The sequence below is a fragment of the Pithys albifrons genome, chromosome 2, assembly GCF_047495875.1.
Source record: "Pithys albifrons albifrons isolate INPA30051 chromosome 2, PitAlb_v1, whole genome shotgun sequence".
Lineage (NCBI taxonomy): Eukaryota > Metazoa > Chordata > Aves > Passeriformes > Thamnophilidae > Pithys > Pithys albifrons.
The window spans coordinates 93396724-93415450 of NC_092459.1; the positions used below are offsets into that span (position 1 = coordinate 93396724).

Here is an 18727-nt window from a genome sequence, read left to right on the forward strand (position 1 = left end):
CATTTTGGAATTTATATCTATATGGAAAATGGACTGTAAAAGAGATGCATATTTCAGGCAATTTTTGACGAGTTCCAGATTAAAAAAAAATAAAATTAAAGCATATTAAATTATTAGGCATCTTTATTAGGGTGTAAGGAAGATTTATGATGTAATGAAATATTGCTGCAACCTAATTTAGAACTTGAAAAATCTGGTTTTATAGGGTTGAATTATAAAGCATACCTCATTATTTGTGAGGAAACCTTTTCTTTATTGTTGTTCTTGGCACCCTGGTCTCCTTTTTGCTTGGGCTATGCTCTGTAGGAGCTGCTTTGGGCAAGATGTCTCAGTTGATTCTTTTTTAAGGGAGCTGTGCAGGATGAAGTCATAATTAAGGTTCACATCCTGGCAAGCCTTTCTTACCACGTGTGGTCACTGATTTCAAGTTAAATGTTTGCAGTCCTCGTTGCTCCTCTCAGGCAGAAATGTAGGTCTTCTTAAAAGCACAGAATTGTACTTCATTGTCAGAATGACAGTGTGTGTTAGATACTGTAGGTACATTATCAGTTACAGAAAATTCAGCTGCACCAAAATTACATGTACGCTGCTTTTCTTTCTTAAGGCCTCTGTTCATTTCTTCTGCATGCAGACATCTTAACTGCACAAGCGCATGCTTTGAGTTTCAAGAAAGAGGCAATGTATGACCTGGCATTATGGCTTGCAGCAGTACATAGAGAACATCACCAAAAAATCCAGTAATTTGCTCAGTTTAGGAAGTCTCTTAAAACTTTGGGGTAGCAAATACTTCTTTGACCCTCTGTAGAGGCTGCTTATGGTATTCTTATGTTAGTGTTTACAGGTTCTCAGTTGAGAAGCTTAAGTTTGTGCATTTGACTAAGCTGAAGAGCAGATTTTAGCTGGAAATAGTATTTCTTCATGGGGTTAATACAGAATTTCTTGTGTGCAGTGTTTACTGTGCTGCACTGACATGCAAAGTGATTGATCTTAAGCAAATAGCCTACACTCCTAACTACAACCATCTATGTGCACATATAGGAGCATGTGACAATGGAAAACAAAAACACAGGCTTTGAACTCAGACAGTAAATCTTTTGGGGACCTTCTCTCCTCGTTCCTGTGAGAGAAAAGTCTCAACTTCTCTCAACGCTGTGTATGTTACCTGACCCTGTGGCTCCACAAGCGCATTTTCTGATGTGTTGTGCCTACCACACTGGAGGAGTAAAGCATTGCTGGATGGCTTATGTGGTCAGGTATAAGGAGCAGAGGAAGTGTTTACATTTAGGAGGCTCTCATATTGAATACTTAAATCACTTACTGGTAAGCACAGCTTCAGCTGAGTTCCAGTTTGGTGTGTGTTGAATGTGTGCTGTTATGCACTTAGGTTCAACTATAAACCATTTGCTGAGTTTCAGTGACTCTCATGTTTAGTCTTTGCCCCCCCTGTTTAGACATTAGTAGCCAAGTGTTTTGCCTGTATGCAGCCTTAAGTTGCACTTTTTTCTGATGTAGTCATCAGATCAAATTATTTATAAAATGAAGACATCCTTTTGGACTTCATGTGTAAACAGTCTTAAATATATGCACAGGCAGAGAGATTTTTGTCTGTTTATCCACAATTGAAGGCCAAACGTTAATAAATGCTAACATTAAATCGTGGAGGTTTTTTCCCCCCTTGATATTCACTTAAATTTTCTGTTTAAGGCTCAGATTTTTTCTCTAGATTACCCTAAGGACTTTCAACTTGACCTTGATCAAGGTACTGCTTGCAATATGTCTCTGCTACAGTGATTTATTGTGAGTTAGGGTAAGCAAGTGAATTCTTTCACAGTGATTCCTGCTGGATAGGTATTAATGTAATCAAAATTATGGCAGAAATGCTGGCACATTTTTAAGGGTAGAATCTGCCATCATCAGGCAATATGGTGACACCAGTACTGTTAATTCTGGAATTCACGGTGAGAGCTGGAAACATGCCACCAGCTAACCAAGGTGCCATTTAAAATTTCCTTGAAGGCAAGTTGGTCTTGGGTTTGGCTTATTTGTAAGTGTGCTGGTTTAAAGGTAAACCAGCAGGAGAAATGAACCCAACACAAAAGAGATTATAAGTCAGAGTTACAATTTAATAACAGTATTACAATAAATGTAATGGCACAAAGCGAAATTGGTTTTAACCCACAAAACCCAGAAGTATGACCCAGCACCCTGGGGCACAAATGCAAAGGGGTTTATTAGCGCCTGTGCTGAGACCCATGTGGTTCCCCCGAGTCCAAAGCAAAGAGAGGTGAAAGCCCTGTTGGTGCAGCTGACAGTTGCAGTCTGGTGAAGAGTGGTGGTTGCAGTCTGGTGGAAAGTGGTGGTCTCCTCTTATCGAGGTTCTGGTCCTCCTCTGGATCCGACGAGTGGTTCCCTGAGGTCTTCAAACCCCAAGATTATGTACCCTCAGGTTCAGGTGGGAACACCCAGTCCCTCCCCCAGGGCAGGGAGTTATACAATGGGTGATCTGACTCTGTGAGTCATGGGGTATTTTGGAATCATTGATGGCCCTTTAGCAGACACCTCAGGCTGGGTATGAAGGTGCTAATGGCTCCCTGGAGGGGTGTTATCACTGCTCTTATCTCACAGATGTCTTTCACACCCAGCTCACATCCTGAGAAGTCAGGTGTGCCCTGGGCAGCTGCTGCAAATGGTCCATTGTTCTTGGGAAATGAATAGAGGGTGTGGCATACATAGATTTGGTCACACCCACACAGTGATAAACTGAACTAGGACAGTAAGACATCTCAGTAGGCAACAAAGTACTCCCCTTGTAGTAGGGATTTGGGGATAGTGAGGAGGGACTCAGTGGGGATCAGTGGTGACTGATGATGTCTCAAGCTTCTGCAGCAGGGAGACTCTCTTTTGGCTCTCTCTGCTTTGTCTTTCTGCGTGTGATGTGCTGGAGACCTGTGAAGTGTCCATACAAGTGGCTGCCTTCAGCTGAATGGAGAGATGGGAAAGCAAGAAGCAGGATGCTGTAAAACAGGTTTTGAGGGGTTTTAAAGGTACCGACTGCTGCCAGGGCAACTTCATTTACGTGTTTGTTTCAGCTTTCTGGCTTCTCTTTTTGCTTTTTTTAACAAAATTTCAAGCATCCTCTTAGCCAATGGCAGCAAGGTTTGCAAATCAAAACCAAATCTGAGCACAGCACTACACTTGAGCGAGCTGTGCTAATCTCAGACAAGGTTCTGTTTCCTGCTGGGAGCTTCTCCCCTATGCTCTCGTTTGGCACATGTACAGTACTGTGTGCTGACAGACACCTTTGAGGCACAGATCAGTTAAAGAAATGTGTGTGGTGGCAACTGCTCCAAGCTTGGTATTTCATGTGTTACTGGCTACCTACTTGTGGTTAGGAAGTAGGTGTTTGGAGTCATATAGGCTGGAGAGGATTCCTGCATTTGTGAATTAACATCCGTAATTGAGTGGTGTTGCGTCCTTTTTGTATGTTCCTATGATAAGACAAAAAGCTTAATCTGCCAATGAAAGTATTCTGCACAGGAAGTTATAGAGTACAAGCAGTGTGTGAGCAGAGCATGTTAGGTAGTGAATATGTTGAACTGATACAATCCTGCATAGCCCAGCTCTGCGGTTTGCATAAAAGCAGGCCCTTAAAGACCCTGTGGTCTCATCTTCCACCAGCAACTCAATGACTGACTTTCACTTTCTTTACAGTAAGAGAATTGATAGAGAATTTGTCATCGGTTTTCTTTCTCTGCATTTTTCCAGACAGTTTGGCCTCAACAAATTGTACAGCCTCCCTCTTTGCTGCGTGGGAGAATACAGACTGCTGCTGGCGGCAAGGAGGAGAGATTAACATTCATCTGTTCTCTCCTCGCTCTCTTTTCCATCCCATAGGCATGGGAGACTTATGAATGTGCCGCTCCTTTGGGGAGCATTTCTACTCATTGCCCTGATGAGAAGACCACAGAGAGACTGATAATGGTTGTGCAAGTTTCACATTGCTGATTAAATAGGCATATGAAAAAGTCAAGTGCAGGAACTCCCTAGAAGAGGTCAGAGTGGAAGGTGGAAGGACTGGCATAAGCTTTGGGTCGCTCGCTTGCTGAGAGGTCTCATTTTCCAGAGCCCATGCACATTGAGGGCTTAATGTAAAGTCTGCCTCCTCAGCTGGATCTTTCATGAAAAGTATGTTTTGTAAGAGCTCTGTTCCAAGCAGAGATATTTACTTCTTTGATTTTTATTCTGTGTTTTAGTGTTACGTGTATAGCCAGGAATTTTGATGGGGAATATAGGGAAACAAATGCTGAAATTTTGCGGTTTATAAGAAAAAGTCTTCTCTGGTGTGGAAGCTAAAGTTGATACTGTACATGTACGATCATAGCAGGGGTGATAACAGTCAAGCGCAGGATCAGGAGATTTACTTTCACTTTGCAGCATTGGCAGGGACAGGAAAGCTTTTGCAGACACTTGTTTCTGAACCATCTTGCCGCAGGGGGAGCTCTCAGACGGCATCGTCCTCCGGTATCCGTTCACCATCCATAGGAGTCAGGTACCACGGTGGGTGCACACCATTAGGGGCCAATGTATTTACTCATATCTGCTTCCCGCTGCATGAGCACCAGCCTCGGGCAGGAAAAGCAGTTGGCCTTGCTGTCCTCAGTGTCTCCTGCTGAGACCAAATTAAAGGGTCTCTCTCAAGCAAGAGCCTGACATTCTTTCCCACACTGTTCCCCATCCTAAATGGGGGGGGGGGGGGTGGTTGATAGTTAGCATTTACTAATTTAGAACTGTGGAAGGTTTGTTCTCAGTGAAATGCAATTGGAATGTCTTTGTCTCCCTTCAGTTAGTAGTTCCTGCAGGAAGGAGGGCAATAATAGGCCTTTTCCCATCCTTTCTGCCCAGTGGGATGTGATGCGCCCAGTGCCACCACCATGGTGGCCTGGAGGTTATGGAGCTGCTGGTGTGGATGGTGGTTTGCAAGAGTCACAGAATCTGGGAAGTCTTACAAGTGTACTACAAACTTCCTGGAAGAGGTGGCAGACGAGTACAAATGCAGTATTTTTCAAAGATACAGTGAGGATTTAACCTGGGATAGCATGCATATTGTTTACAGTGGCAGGGAATTTCTATAGGCCTTGTTTGAACTTCTGGAAGGATGTTGGTAGCAGGCATCAAGTGTGGTGAGGTCAGTACAAGAGGAACAAACCCTTCTATTCAGATAAAAGCAGGGAAAGGGAAACACTGCCACGTGTGGGACTGGTTCAGGCTAAACTGGTCTGTACAGTAATTTCTGCAGGTCTTCAGAAACATACTGTGGGGTTGAGCTTCCCAACTCAGACAGGTCTGCATTCACGTTCCAGGCTTTGGGAAAGCAGGAACGTCACCATCTGTGTCCTACTTCATTTGAAAAAGAAAATTTTAAGAAATCTTGAATGCCAGCCATCTGCTGATATCACATCCAGATTTTATCCCTGTATCTGGGGGCAGAAGAGGAAGATGGTTTCTGTGGGAAAAGACACTGTGCAGGGAGGAAGAGCTGCCTGCACCTGGGGGTGCTGCTGGATCCAGAAACCAGCAGAGGAGCTTGTGCAGGATGGCATTGCATCTCAGTCAGACCACCTTCTGTAGTGCCCAAACAGTCCGGCCTAGAGAGAGTAAATCTGAGTCCCATGCTGCCGACAGAGTCCACAGCAGTTGGTTTATGGATTATCAAGAGAAAATTTGAGGCTTTCTGTGAAATGGATACAGAGTGATGGCTGTTTGAGAGCCACCAAATTGATCTGACACAAAAAGATAAGTTATCGCTTTTTCCTTGTAGACTGATCACTGGATGTAATGTTGTTTTGGAAATAGATTAGGATGTGTTTTTCTACAAACTGGCTTTTAAAATAGACCCACTGTCTCGATGGGAACTAACACAGGCCCTCAGATGGACACAGGAAATGAGTAGACTTGCTTTTTTAAAATCCTTTTTATCTCAGATCTGCCCCAGTAAATGCCTAGTGAGTTTTGATTTACTTGTGAAGGTGCTTTTTCTGAAGTCAATGTGTAATTTTTCTATGATGTATTTATCTTCTCCTCTATTATGGAGATTGAATGCATTTTCTGTCCTGATAGCTCTGTGTGAATGTGAACACAGGTAAGGCAGTAGAGAGTTAAAAAAAATCCATTAATTAAAATATTTACATTGGGAGCTGCAAAACATTTACTCTTTGAGTAAAACAAACTTCCCCATTGTTCTTGTATGATTGCTACAGTTGCTCTGAAAATAGCCAGGAAGAGGTTGTGTTCTGAGGAATTTTACTGACTTGGCTGGGGAATAGGAGGGTAGGGATACTGGAGGGGGCCCTTGGTCAGTGGCTCTCTTTTGTTCAGATTGTTCTGTAACATAGGCAAAAGAGTCCTTCAGAGAAAAGAAACAAAACTATTTTATTAAAAAAATCCAAACGCCACAGTGGTGGAACTGTGTTGTCATATTATTCTGGCAATGCCAAAAAATTAGTGATCATTAGTAGAATCTGAGAAAATGGTATTTACGGGATGGAGTATTTATTTTTTTAGCACTCAAGGTGTGTACTAATACACACTGGAAGAAAGGGGGGAAAGTAAGCATCCCAGAGCAGGCAGTTTGGACCCTGGCCCACAGGCAGCTCACCTGGCTGGGGACCCATGTGGTGCCATCCCTGTTTTGCTGGTAGGGAGATGGCAGCGTGGTGTGGTGAAGCGAAGCACGTGACCTTTCTGTGGCAGTGAGCACCTGTGGGTTTGTGCTGGGCATCACGGTGGCTCTGTGTTTAAGGAAAGCCAAATGGGTGTGCATCTGGTTTTGTACTTCAGGCACAGGGATACTCTTTAGTAGCACCACTGCAGGAAAAAAGTAAGCAGGCATGAAATCCTTTCATTCCTGCCATATCTCCCCCCAGATAACTGGATTGAAAATTAAGCATTGATTAGTTATTTTTTTAATAGTATTCTCTTGTACAGTGTGCCATTTCACTGTTCACATTTCTGACCTTTTCCAGCCTGGCATGGGACTAACAGGCCTTGTGGGTAAGACACTGAAAAGGCTAAAAGGGTGTGTGAAGGAGTAGGTTTGTTTGGTTTTTTAGGTCCGTGATTCACATTTCTCACTCCAGGCAGACTCTTAGTGCTTTTCAGGGTTGCCAGATGGGAGGTCTCCCTTCTGCCCTGGTGACTCATGGACTAGTGGGATTGCGGGTCATGTCACCTTTTCTTAATATTGCCATGGAAAAGTGTTTGTTCAAGCCCAAGTCTGTCATGACTGTAAATTTTTATTGACAATTCTGAGATTGCGAATTTGCTGGTTAGGTGTGCAGTAGTTTTTCCTCTGATCACAAGTATGCCAGACTGCGTCATGTTTACCTACATTATAAAACATTTTGATTGCTTTGAAAGGTTGGTTTGTAAAGGTGTTAAGAAATTAAATGTACTTGTTCGGGGTAGGCGTCATTTTAACTTGAGCATGAGAGTTTTGTTCCATCCGTTTCTTGAATGCTTTACTGTGTTTTAAGAAAGGCTGCGTGCTGACAGCTTTTTGGCCTGGAGATAAAAGGTGCTGCTTACCCAGGTTTGATACTCTGATGGAAAATTGTCTCCATGATGTATAACACTGCTGGGGTTATTTGTAGCTATTACCATTGGTCTCCTTTTACAACCATTCACATTATGTAATTTGATGCTCATTTAATTTAATGAGAGGATGCTGCAGACTTACTTATGACTCGGCAGGGCAACCTGTACACTTTGGCCACCTCTGTTATCCTTGCCGAAGGAGGAAGAGCATGTTCTGTACAGAACATGTTACAACATCTTTAATACCTTTATATCCAGGTTTCCCAGATTGCTGCAGACTTGAGGGCAGCTTGCCTGGGGTGTAGATTATACTGGAATGGCAAGAGAAGTTTAGCTTTCTTTTTCTTGAACTGCTTATTAGACTTGTTGTAAGGTTATCAGGAAGTATTAATGGGCTTTTGCTTTTTTTGCAGATGGAATTTTATGACTCGCTGCATTTTGAATAGGACAAGGAGATGTGTCTGATAAGGTAAGAAAGAGGGTAAGATAAACATGTTCCTACACAAAATTGCCTTACTGGTTTGTTTTTTGGGTTGAAGACAACTGTTTCTTTCCCTGACAGAACCCTGCAAATAATTGAGATACTTATTTTTAAGTTACATCTGTCTCTGATCCTCTGAGCAGAGACCATCTCTGTTTTACACAGCTTCTGACCCAGTCCTTTCTCCTGGTGAACTGATGTGCAAAGTCCAGATGACAAAAACATACACCCTTTCAGGCATAGGGGTTAGCAAGATAGGTCATATCTATGCTACTGTTTTAGAGCTTTTAAAGTAACAGATGAGGGAGAAAAGTTTTTGTTCAGTTTTGAGATACTGCCTCCCCCACCCTCCTATCCCAGATATTTGAAAAAAATGTCTTTGAGCTGTTTTGATTTCAACACTTAAAAACTCCTTTTTCTTGTTATATTTTCAAATTTGGACTGGTTTTATTAGGATGGAGTCTTTTGAGTAGAAAACCTCTAGGTTTAAGTTTGAAATTAGTATTTGCTATCACTAATGTGAAGGAAGCTCTAAGATGCTGATTATTTTTCAATTTTTTTGTTTGTTTTTTATTAATAACATTTTTTAAAGGCAGTGTTTGTATAGATGCTTTTTTTCCTTTTGGTTTCTGCTTCAGAGGCTTCCACTGGTAGAGAGTAGATGTCTTCAAAACTCTTAGGTGCTGGGATCACCATATTCAAACCAGAAACAGCCAGACACAAAAGTAATATTATCTGGGGATTGTCACTGTCTGATTGTGTGATCCACACTGCAGCTATCCAGCTCTATCACTTGTGTGTTTCATTTTTGTCTCCCCCTTCTTCCTGAGCTCTGTGCCATTTATAGGCCTCAAAAATCCCTGTTGTTCTTTCTGGCTCTTGATTGGAAAATGTGGTGGAAACAGCTTAAATACATGATGTCATTGTATGAAGACCCAGGACTAAAAGACTTTTCCTTTGGATTCAGAGATTTAGCTCTTGTAGATGCTCTTGAGGTTTTTTGGTTTATGGGGTTTGTTTTGGGTTGGGTTTTTTTCTATTTAAGTTTTGTTTGCTGAGTAGAGTTAGCCTTTGGAAGGTGGCTGCCCAAGCCAGAACTGAAAACTTTGAATGGCTCTTGGCATTGTCTGGAGTATTTAAGAATCAAAGGCTTCCTTGCTGCTTAGGTTTTTGGGGAGTGTTAGGCATTTTGTCCATTTAAACTACTGGCTTTCATGCTACTGTTGGATCTTGGTATGAATATTTTATATTAAGGCTTACTCTTTACACGAAGGTGGTCTGCATGTGTATAGTTGGTAAACTACAGCTCTCCAGGTGAGAGGCTTTGGTCTGCAGCGCTCTTGCACAAAGCACCTCACACGCATACCTCGTTTGTTATGTAAACGAGCTGCTTCACTTGCACGTGTTCCAACCAGTCCTCCTATGCTCCAAGAGTGGGTAATAAAAATTGCTTTCAGGACTTCTTAGAGTGTTTTCAGCCCGACCTGTGCTGACACCCCTCCTCACACGTAGGCTGCTCAGCTGCCATCCCATTGCACTGCTGCAGCTGGAGTCCGAGAGGTGCCCACCCTGCCATCGCTGCTGGTGTGCTCTTCTCAAAAAGCAGCATAGCCAGAATGGGATAGAATCATAGAATCGATTGTGTTGGAAAAGACCTCCGAGATCATCAAGTTCAACCCTTGGGCCAACTCCAGTCCATTTACCAGATCATGGCACTCAGTGCCACATCCAAGCTCAGTTTAAAAACCTCCAGGGATGGTGAATCCACCACCTTTCTGGGCAGGCCATTCCAATGCCTGATTACTCTCTCTGGAAAGAATTTTTTTCTGATCTCCAACTTAAATTTCCCCTGTCAGAGCTTGAGCCCATGCCCCCTTGTCCTATTGCTAAATGCCTGGGAGAAGAGACCAACCTCCACCTGGCTAGAACTTCCCTTCAGGTAGTTCTAGACAGTGCTGAGTTCACCTCTGAGCCTCCTCTTCTCCAGGCTAAACAACCCCAGCTCCCTCAGCTCAGATAGGTATCAGTGCTCACGTTCAGGATGGTTGTTCAGGTAGAGCTAACTGAGCCACATGTTTGTCCAGTGTCAGTGCAATGCAGGGCACTTCGGTGTGTGTGGGACAATTTAGTCATACTCATTCAGCTGATAGTATTTTCTGAAGACATTATGCTCAGGTATTACATGTTTAATTTTAAGTTCTGTTCTCTTCTGTGGAGTGGATGTGGATAAATCTGTGCCGTAGCATGGGCTGCTCTTGTGGCACAGCAGCTGATTGCTGCTGCACTGTCTTTCCCAGGGCAAGCTCACTCTTCCCTTTTCTTTTAAAATGACCACTGAGGAGGAGGCACTGTTTCTAGCAAGTTGTGCGGCTTGAGGCAATGAGGCCTCTCACCACTGCTTTATTGTCAGCCCCAGGCACGTCCAAATTGTAAGCCAGATCCCAGCAATCTCAGAACTGGCTTTAAAATGAGATACTGTGAGGAAAAAGTAGCACTTCACACTGGCTCTCTCTCACTTTTAACCTCTAGAAGAAAATACCCTGTGTGCATTTTGTGTAATACCTTCTCAGGAAAAAAATTATTCCTGAGCTAGGAATGTGTGTATCTTGTTCTCCTTTCCTTGAGAGGGCTTTGTTCATCCTTTCCCCAGCAGTCTGGGCTGGAGAAATGCGCTGTCCCATTCCTGGTCCTCCTGTGCTACAAGAAATGGCTGTCCTGGTCGTGTTCCTTCTCAAGGCCACAGCTGTCAGGTGTCCCTCTTTCTTTCAGGTGTGCCTAACTACTATGGATGGCATCAGTGTTACTTACTAATTTCATTTTTTTTAACCTTCTGCTCCTTTTCTGCATTCCTTTACCCCATTTACATTTAGTTTTTCATCCTTCCAGACAGGCATCTGGATCCTGCCCCAAATGTGCCCTAGAACCCTGTCAGTGTCTCCCGTCCATGTTTTTTTTTGGTTGCTTCCCTTTTTTGTGGGTGTTTCCGGACCCATTCCCTGATTTTTTTTCTTCTGGAGGACCCCTTTTGAAGCATTCCTGTGTTTCTTGCTGCCATTGCAGTTAGAGGGGTTTCTGTGTTTTGGTCCAATTTAAAGCAATTTAAATTTCCAGTCTGTACAAAGAAAAATCTTGGTTTAATCCTAGCCACGGTGACTTCCTGGTAATGGCTGGCTTTTGGCATCCGTCCTATTGATTACATGATAAGGTAGAATAAAAAAAGAATGGATAATAGCTCTTTTAATATGCCTGAATCCTAGAGATGAAATTGTGAGACTTGGCAAGTTTGCAGCAATGTTGATAGGTGCCAGACCTCTCACTCAAGATTTTCTTCTCCTTCCCCCATATTTCCCTGTGCCTTCCAAGGGTCTCAGAGCCCTTGTGAACTGCAAGTCGAGTTTCATGTGAGGTCTGCCCGATAGCTCAGATCATAAATACAAAATTTTTCTGAGGCCTAATCTATTTTCTGAGCTACGTTTATGAGATAAAAATTACTTTGATCACTGAACAGCATTGTGTCATTTTTGAAAGGAAATGGCAAGAAAGTAACTGTTACCAGGCCTATTTTCACCCGCTGTTAGCTTAGACCTGACGAATTGCAGTGCCAGGGTCTTGTGCCTTAACAGTTCCAAATTAGGCTGCCAATTAATATTGATTATCTGAAAAGCAGTGGGTTGATGTATATTCTGTTATTAATAATGGACTTTATAATACCAATCTGTTTTGCAAACATTTTCTGGTTGTTCTGTTTGAACAAGTCTTAGCAAAGAAAACCCCTATTTTACATATGGAGAAGAACCGTAACTTGTTAAAGTGTTTGTGTCTTTGTTTTTCTTTTCATTTTGGGTGTTTTTGTGTTCTTGTTTACCGTAACACTCAATTTTGATGAGACCAATCAGAGGCAAAGTCCAGGAATTATTTCTGTCTAAACTAGTACATTGTGGTTTCTTTTTGTGCAAGTGCACGTCAGTGTAAAATTCTTACATCACTGCTAGATGAGTTTTAACAACTTCCTTTGACATTGCTGATGAATAGTATTGTCTCCACAGAAGCCATCTTAGGAAAACTTACAAAACATGAAAGAGAATTTCAATACAGTAATAAGAGGTAATTTGAGTTTCTTTTCTTGTGTTATTTAGCTGTTATGTTGCAATATGTGGAAAGTACCTGGAAAGCACAGGGAGAAAAATGGGAAATATCTCATGCATAAGGAAAAGCCTCTAACTAACAGTGTGTAGGGGGAGAATATATACATAAATGTAGGCATCAAGGTAAATGCTTTTTCCTTTTTTTTACTTCCAGAGAATTTGAATATTTGCACAATCTGATGTTACAAGTTGTAAATGCTTAACGCTTCTAAAAGAATAAATTACTTCAGTGCCTGAATGTGTAGATAACTGTCAGCTTCAAAGGATCAAGTGAGTTGGAAGGAATGTCTGGAGAACTTGGTATAGGCAGGTATCGGGCAGAATATAGAAAGCAGGGGAATATATTCAACTGATTTAACAGAGGCCTAGATGTAAGTTTATGTATAAATTAAGACCTAATTATGTTACAAAAAGCGAATTTCTGTGGTTCTGCTTTTAGTGTAAAAGTGGAATACTTACTTCCCTCTCCTCGTATCTGTCACACTGGGTTTCCCAATATGCTTGTTGTAAGAATTGTGCTGCTTCTATAAAAATTGAGATGGAAAATTAACCTATTTAATACTTTTCAAATTACCCTTAGAAAAAAAGGCTGCCTTTGGCTTTAGAATATTCTTGTTGTGAGGTGGCTGGTTCTGTAAGATGTAAGTAACTCTGAACTCTTGACTAAGCAATTAAGGGAAACTGAAATCAGTACTGTAAAATGCACATTAATTCCATAGGGCTGAGATTGAAAAAGCTATTTCAGTTGCTTCTTGAGAAGTGAACTGATCTGAAGTTCCCCTTGGGGTTTGTAAAGGACAAAGATAATGTGTAGTTTAGGTTTGCAGTCTCTGAGTTGCATGTTGCCTGTGTTTCATCCCTCTCAGTGAGCCAGTGCAGGGTACTAAACCTGTTCAGAACTACCTGCTTAGACTTCTCCTTAGGGTTATTTTTCCAACTCTTAGTTCTCTGGTCTCAGCAGGGTACACAGGCACAAGGGGAGTGTCAGGACAGACCCTGGGCATTGCAGCTGCCCCTGTGGGATGAGTGCCTACCAGAGCAGGTCTGTGGGGTGATGTGGGCATCACTGCTGCTGCTCATCACTGAGCCTACCACCACGCTCCCTTCTCTCATCCTGCTCTGATGCTGGTGGTGTGACTGGAGCTGTGGGGGCAGGTGACCCTCTCCCTGGGGAGCACACAGGGTGCCAGCTCTGCGGCTGTGGACTGGCTGCCGATTTCAGTGCTTGAAAATAGCACTGGCAGCCAAGAAACTTCCAACTGCAGCTCTGCTAATGACTGGTGTTGTGGTTTTGGGCAACTCCCATGGTTGTCTTTGAGTCAGCTCTTCTTTCAGTAAAAAGGAGATGATACTTACTGTTGAAATGATTAATTATTGTGCTTCAGTTGTCAAGGTCCTGCCATGTATTGTTACCATTGTTGTGGAGAACCTTCTCTGTTTTTGTTAAGAAACGCTGGCTCCAAGAACATGACAGGTTGTAGGGACTTTTTGGGTTTTTGGTTGTTTGGTTTTTTATTTCTGTTAATTTATGAAACAGATCTGAGTGACTCTTGGTACCAAAGTGCCAAGCACCACTACTAGTCTTTTGAATCTTGGCTACTCTCCTCCCCTTTTCCTTCCTCTCTACATCTCCCTCTTGACTGTCCACTCTTCATAGTAAACCTTTCCTAAATTAAAGAGAGGGTGCTGGATAGAGTTAAAAGCTAAATTGTAGTTAAAAGGCTGATGTTGAAGTCCTAGCAATAAGGCTAAGAGTTTGCTAATGATGAAGAGAGATATAGAAATGTTCTGCTTTTTTATCTGAAAGGCCATTCTGTGTGGAGGTTGTGTGGTTTCCAGGCTCAGACTTGGCTGCCAACTTGAGATGTGCCAGTAACTTGCTGTTTTTTAAAAAAATAAAATTAAAAATTCTAAAAATAATACTGGGGGGAGCCCCATGAGTGAAAAATTGCAAAATTCACATATGAGATTAAATTTAACTTAACATGTCCCCCCCAAGATATTTAAATTAAAGGAAAATATTAGTTAAGGTACCCGGACAGCACTCTTGAGAACAGCAGAAGCTTGTTTATCTCCCACAAAAGTTGTTCTCTCTCGGTTCCTGAGTGACCTCCAGCTGCAAGTGGTAACTTCCTGCTCCAGGAGAGGATTTGTTAAAGGTGCTTAGAGCTCTCCCTAGTCCACCCACTTGGTTGGTGGGGCTTTAAGGGACAGGCAGCTGTCAGTGCTCCTGCTGGGTCCTGTCTGCAGCCCAAGGAGCAAAGCCAGCGGTGACTCTCCTTTACTCTCTGGTGGCCCTCCTGATGCTCAGCGAGTTGCTGGAGCTGCTTGGACTTGTGGACATCATAAACTCCAAGGAATGAGCTTTAACTGTGGAAAATGCATTCTTTGAAATACATTCATAGACTTCTGTCCCCAAAATGAGCCTCTGGTGTCTGTTCATTCTGTTTTACTAGAGCAGATCATGAACTCTCAGTTGGTAATTTCTATAGTGAGTCCATAACTTCTCTTGTTACTTTACAGAGATGTCTGCTCCTGCCTATAAATGACGGAAGGAGACATGTCCCCTTTTTGTTTCTGTTTAACCCTGGAGGGATGTAATATAGTGCATGGATGTAATATAGTGCATAGTGTTTTTGTTAAATAGAAGTTACTATGAGTTAAAAAGTGGAGAGAGGAAGATAGGGATATCAGAAACTTTGGTGCTGAGTTCTATCATTTCCATACTTGGAACACTTCATGTTCCTTTTTTATCCATAAAAATTTTGGATCTCCAGCACCAATTAACATTAGGTAGAGTAGCATAATGGTAGATACCAGTCTGTCCTGGAGCTCTGGGAAAAGCTTTGAATACCCAGAACTGAGGCCATAAAGCACTTTGAAGACAAATGACCTTTTAGTATTCTGATGGTGTGTAGAGAGCAGCCTGTGCTTCTGAAGGGTTGTGCTCCAAGAGCCATACTGGTTGGAGTAACCTAAGTGCAGAGATCCGTATTTCTGAATGGATAGCACTGCTGTGAAGTGGGGAAGATATAAATGCCAGAGGCATTGCATGAGATTTTAGTCAGCTGGGTAAGATAAAAAGTGGTTCTTGGGGAAATTGTATGTAGCAAGCTTGCTGCCGATGAGTTTCTGAGCATACCACACATCATGTCAATCAACTGTAATTGTGTACAGTCAGGCAGAGGAGATTAATTCTGAACTCTTCAAAACTTGTTCATCTGGCCAGAAGCAGCTTTTGGGGTACTGGTTTTGACTATTGTATTCTTCTGAGTCAATTTTGGTAGAGACATTTAGCCATTTTGTTCATAAGTCACTGGTAACCATTATCCTCTTTGATAAGCCATATTTCAACTCTTGATGTAAGATGTATTTTCTGAATCTTTAGCTGCTCTTGTGGTAGTCTCTTTTCTAAAGAAAATGCATGTTGCCCTTGTTGTTACTGTTTTTTAGATAATACTCTCTCTCGCTGCCCTGCCTGATATGAAATAACCTTCTTATCCATCCAGAGGTTACATTTCCTCCCTTCACTGTAGATTTGTGCAGGAAATTTAGTGTCTGGATGGTGCCTGCCGTGACCCCCAGTCTATATTACAAGATTGTTGCCTTCCCAAATGCGGTTTCCCAAGGGTATGTCTTGGGATTCTTCTTTTTTATTTTTTATTCCTAAGGGTTTGTAACATTATGTTACTGTTGTAGTAAAACCAGCTGCTGTGCAGAGAAACTATACCTAGCAAAAAATTCACTTTACCAGAAAGTAACCTGATTCGGTTTTTGCTTAGCATTGCTTCAGATTTCATGTTCTATGCAAATGACAAGAACTGATTTCATATTTTCTTTCAGATCAATGGACAGCATCCCATCAGGCCCCTTAAATAGCAAAACAAAAAAAAAAAAAGGTGAGAGGAAGTGGGGTACATGGTGTCATTACAAATAACTTACAGAATTTTTTATCATTGAACTTCTTGTACTCTGCAGTTTAGGTTTGTGTGAACATAATTACAGCTTTGGATTCTTTCTTTTAAATATTGCATGTATGTGGGGGAGTAGTTGTTTTGTTTTATCTAAGTAGCATTTTTCCAGACAATTGCATTCATACCACTTGTGTTCTTTTTTGAAGGTTAAGTTTAATATTGATAGGGTTTTTTGGTCTAGTTTTTATATAATTAAGTGCCAGACAGTTGCATGTTTACCATCCACTAATAGTCAAAAGGTGCAGTCTCACAGAGACTCAGCTAAAACTAAATGAATAGCTCTCAATTTCCTGTGGGTGTGGGGTTTTGTATGTATGTGTACACTGCTTACTAATAAGGAATACAGCAACTTTCTTCCGAGATAGCTATGTTGCCAACTTTTATACTGTTGAAGTAATTTTGTTAAAAAAGAGGAAGAAAAATGTTCATAAATCGTTAAAAGGAATTTGTCTGCGAAGTGTGCCAACAGGGTCGGGTCTGCTTTTCCTCCTCCATTTTATCAGGAGGAAAGCTTGTTGCTTTTGTACTTTATTGGCCTTTTGCTTTCACATAGTGAGGCTTACCAGTATATTACTTTCATGATTTATTCTAACAGTTGCCTTTGAGTGTAATATTTGAACACACCTCTTGAAGATTAGAAAGGTTAAGACGTTTACTGCCATAGAAATGTTGTACACAGCCTCATTTTAGGCACATCACTCTGAAGTGACTTGAATCATCTCCTTAGGGCAGTGTGGGAAGGGTGTGGGGATTTGAGTAATTTGACCAAAGTCACCTGCTGGTCAGGGAATAAGTCTGTTACAGGGTCAGATGAATTTTACCTCTAATATATTCTAGTGGTGTCACTTTGATCCTGTGCATTGCTAGTTTGAAAACTTGTGTTATTGTAATGATGGCATTCTTTTTCTCTACCTGAAGGGAAGTTCTAGCCAGGTGGGGGTTGGTCTCTTCTCCCAGGCACTCAGCAATAGGACAAGGGGGCACAGGCTCAAGCTCTGCCAGGGGAAATTTAAGTTGGAGATCAGAAAAAAATTCTTTCCAGAGAGAGTAATCAGGCACTGGAATGGGCTGCCCAGAGAGGTGGTGGATTCCCCATCCCTGGAGGTTTTTAAACTGAGCTTGGGCGTGGCACTGAGTGCCATGATCTGGTAAATGGACTAGAGTTGGCCCAAGGGTTGGACTTGATGATCTCGGAGGTCTTTTCCAACCCAATCAATTCTATGATTCTTTTACAAAGGAAAAGTGTGCACTCTCTGGCCCTTATCCTAGTCTGTGCTGTTAAAAACAGACAGGCAAATGAGTAGACCTGACTGGGTCCACTTAAACTTCCTCTGCGTTTCTTGCATAGACAACTTGGAAGAAAAAATTACCTCCTGTCCTTTTTCTCTTCGCTTCTTCTCCTGACGTGCAGCTTAAAATACTATCTCCTTTTGTAGCCTTAAGAAAGGGACATGATGAAGTCTCACACGTAAGTGAAGCCGAACTAGTTACTAGTTACTAGTTGCTTTCTTGACGCCATGCTAGGAGGATATTCAACACAAGCTTTTACTGATGGAAGAACATGGAAAATGTGCTTGGGGTGTCCCTGTGCAGCTTGCTGTGGAACTTTTTCCTCTTATGATCTTTGGATGGACCATGCTGTCTTGAAAACAGCATTTCTACCAAGAGTGGTTGTTGGAGAGTCCTCGAGGGGTGCCTGCAATTGTTAAATGTGTGCTTCATGTCTCAGACTCAGAGACCAGCTGTTGTTCCTCAGTTCTGGTTTGAGAGTCAGAGCCAGATGTGGGTGTGTTCTTGCTTCTTCAGTTTCTAGACATGGTTTGACAGAAAGAAAGGAATGAGGTGGCATGCTCTGAATACCCTGTTGAAGAGTGGAGTCTTGATTTGTGGCTCTGACTACTTGAGACACAAAAGGAGGTGAAAACTACTGTTTCTTTTAGACTTCAGCAGGTACTTCAGGGTCGTCTGTAGGATGATCTGAATTCTGACATTGGTTTCTGGTGGGACTCCTTACTGTGTGAGGTTTGAGTGAAAGTAGCAATGGCCACTGCTCAGCAAAACCAAAGCTGACAGTGGTTCAAACAAGGTATTCTCTTTCATTACTGAAGTACCTTTATTAAAGCAAGAAGGACCGCTGTGTGTCCAGATGTCACATGGATGGATCCTGGTGCAACAATCAAAGCAGGTAATGCTCTTCAGGCTCTGGTGAGTCACATACAGTTAGGAGATCCTGACTGTCTGTCATGCAAGACAAGTTCACATTTGCTTAGGTTGCCTTCTTATCATACATGGTTTTGGTTTTCACTACTGATTAAATTTTATATTATTTCCTAATGTTTTGAGATGTTGATGTAATATTAAAGTTAATACTTTTCTGGTTGCTTGTGCTCTTCATATAAGTGTATATTTACTTCTTATTAAAGAAATAGACTTATATGTAATTGTGTAACAGTGTCTGAAGAATAGTTGAAAGGGAGAGACTAGCCTTCTATGTTCTTTTTCTCCTGTTTAAAACAAATTGAGACTTATGTGAT

At 41.9% G+C, this 18727-nt stretch overlaps 1 protein-coding gene across 7 annotated transcripts in view; it reads left to right on the forward strand.

Annotated features, from left to right (window-relative positions):
• Window positions 1–18727, forward strand: part of TRERF1 (transcriptional regulating factor 1) — a 103284-nt gene that overhangs the window by 21024 nt on the left and 63533 nt on the right. For 6 of the 7 annotated variants that reach the window (XM_071577730.1, XM_071577743.1, XM_071577737.1 and 3 more), the window contains exon 2: window positions 8007–8062. The gene's annotated coding sequence lies outside the window, so the exon portion shown is untranslated. Of the gene's footprint in view, window positions 1–8006; window positions 8063–16062; window positions 16119–18727 lie in introns of all 7 variants that reach the window. The other variant, XM_071577735.1, reaches the window with a different exon arrangement.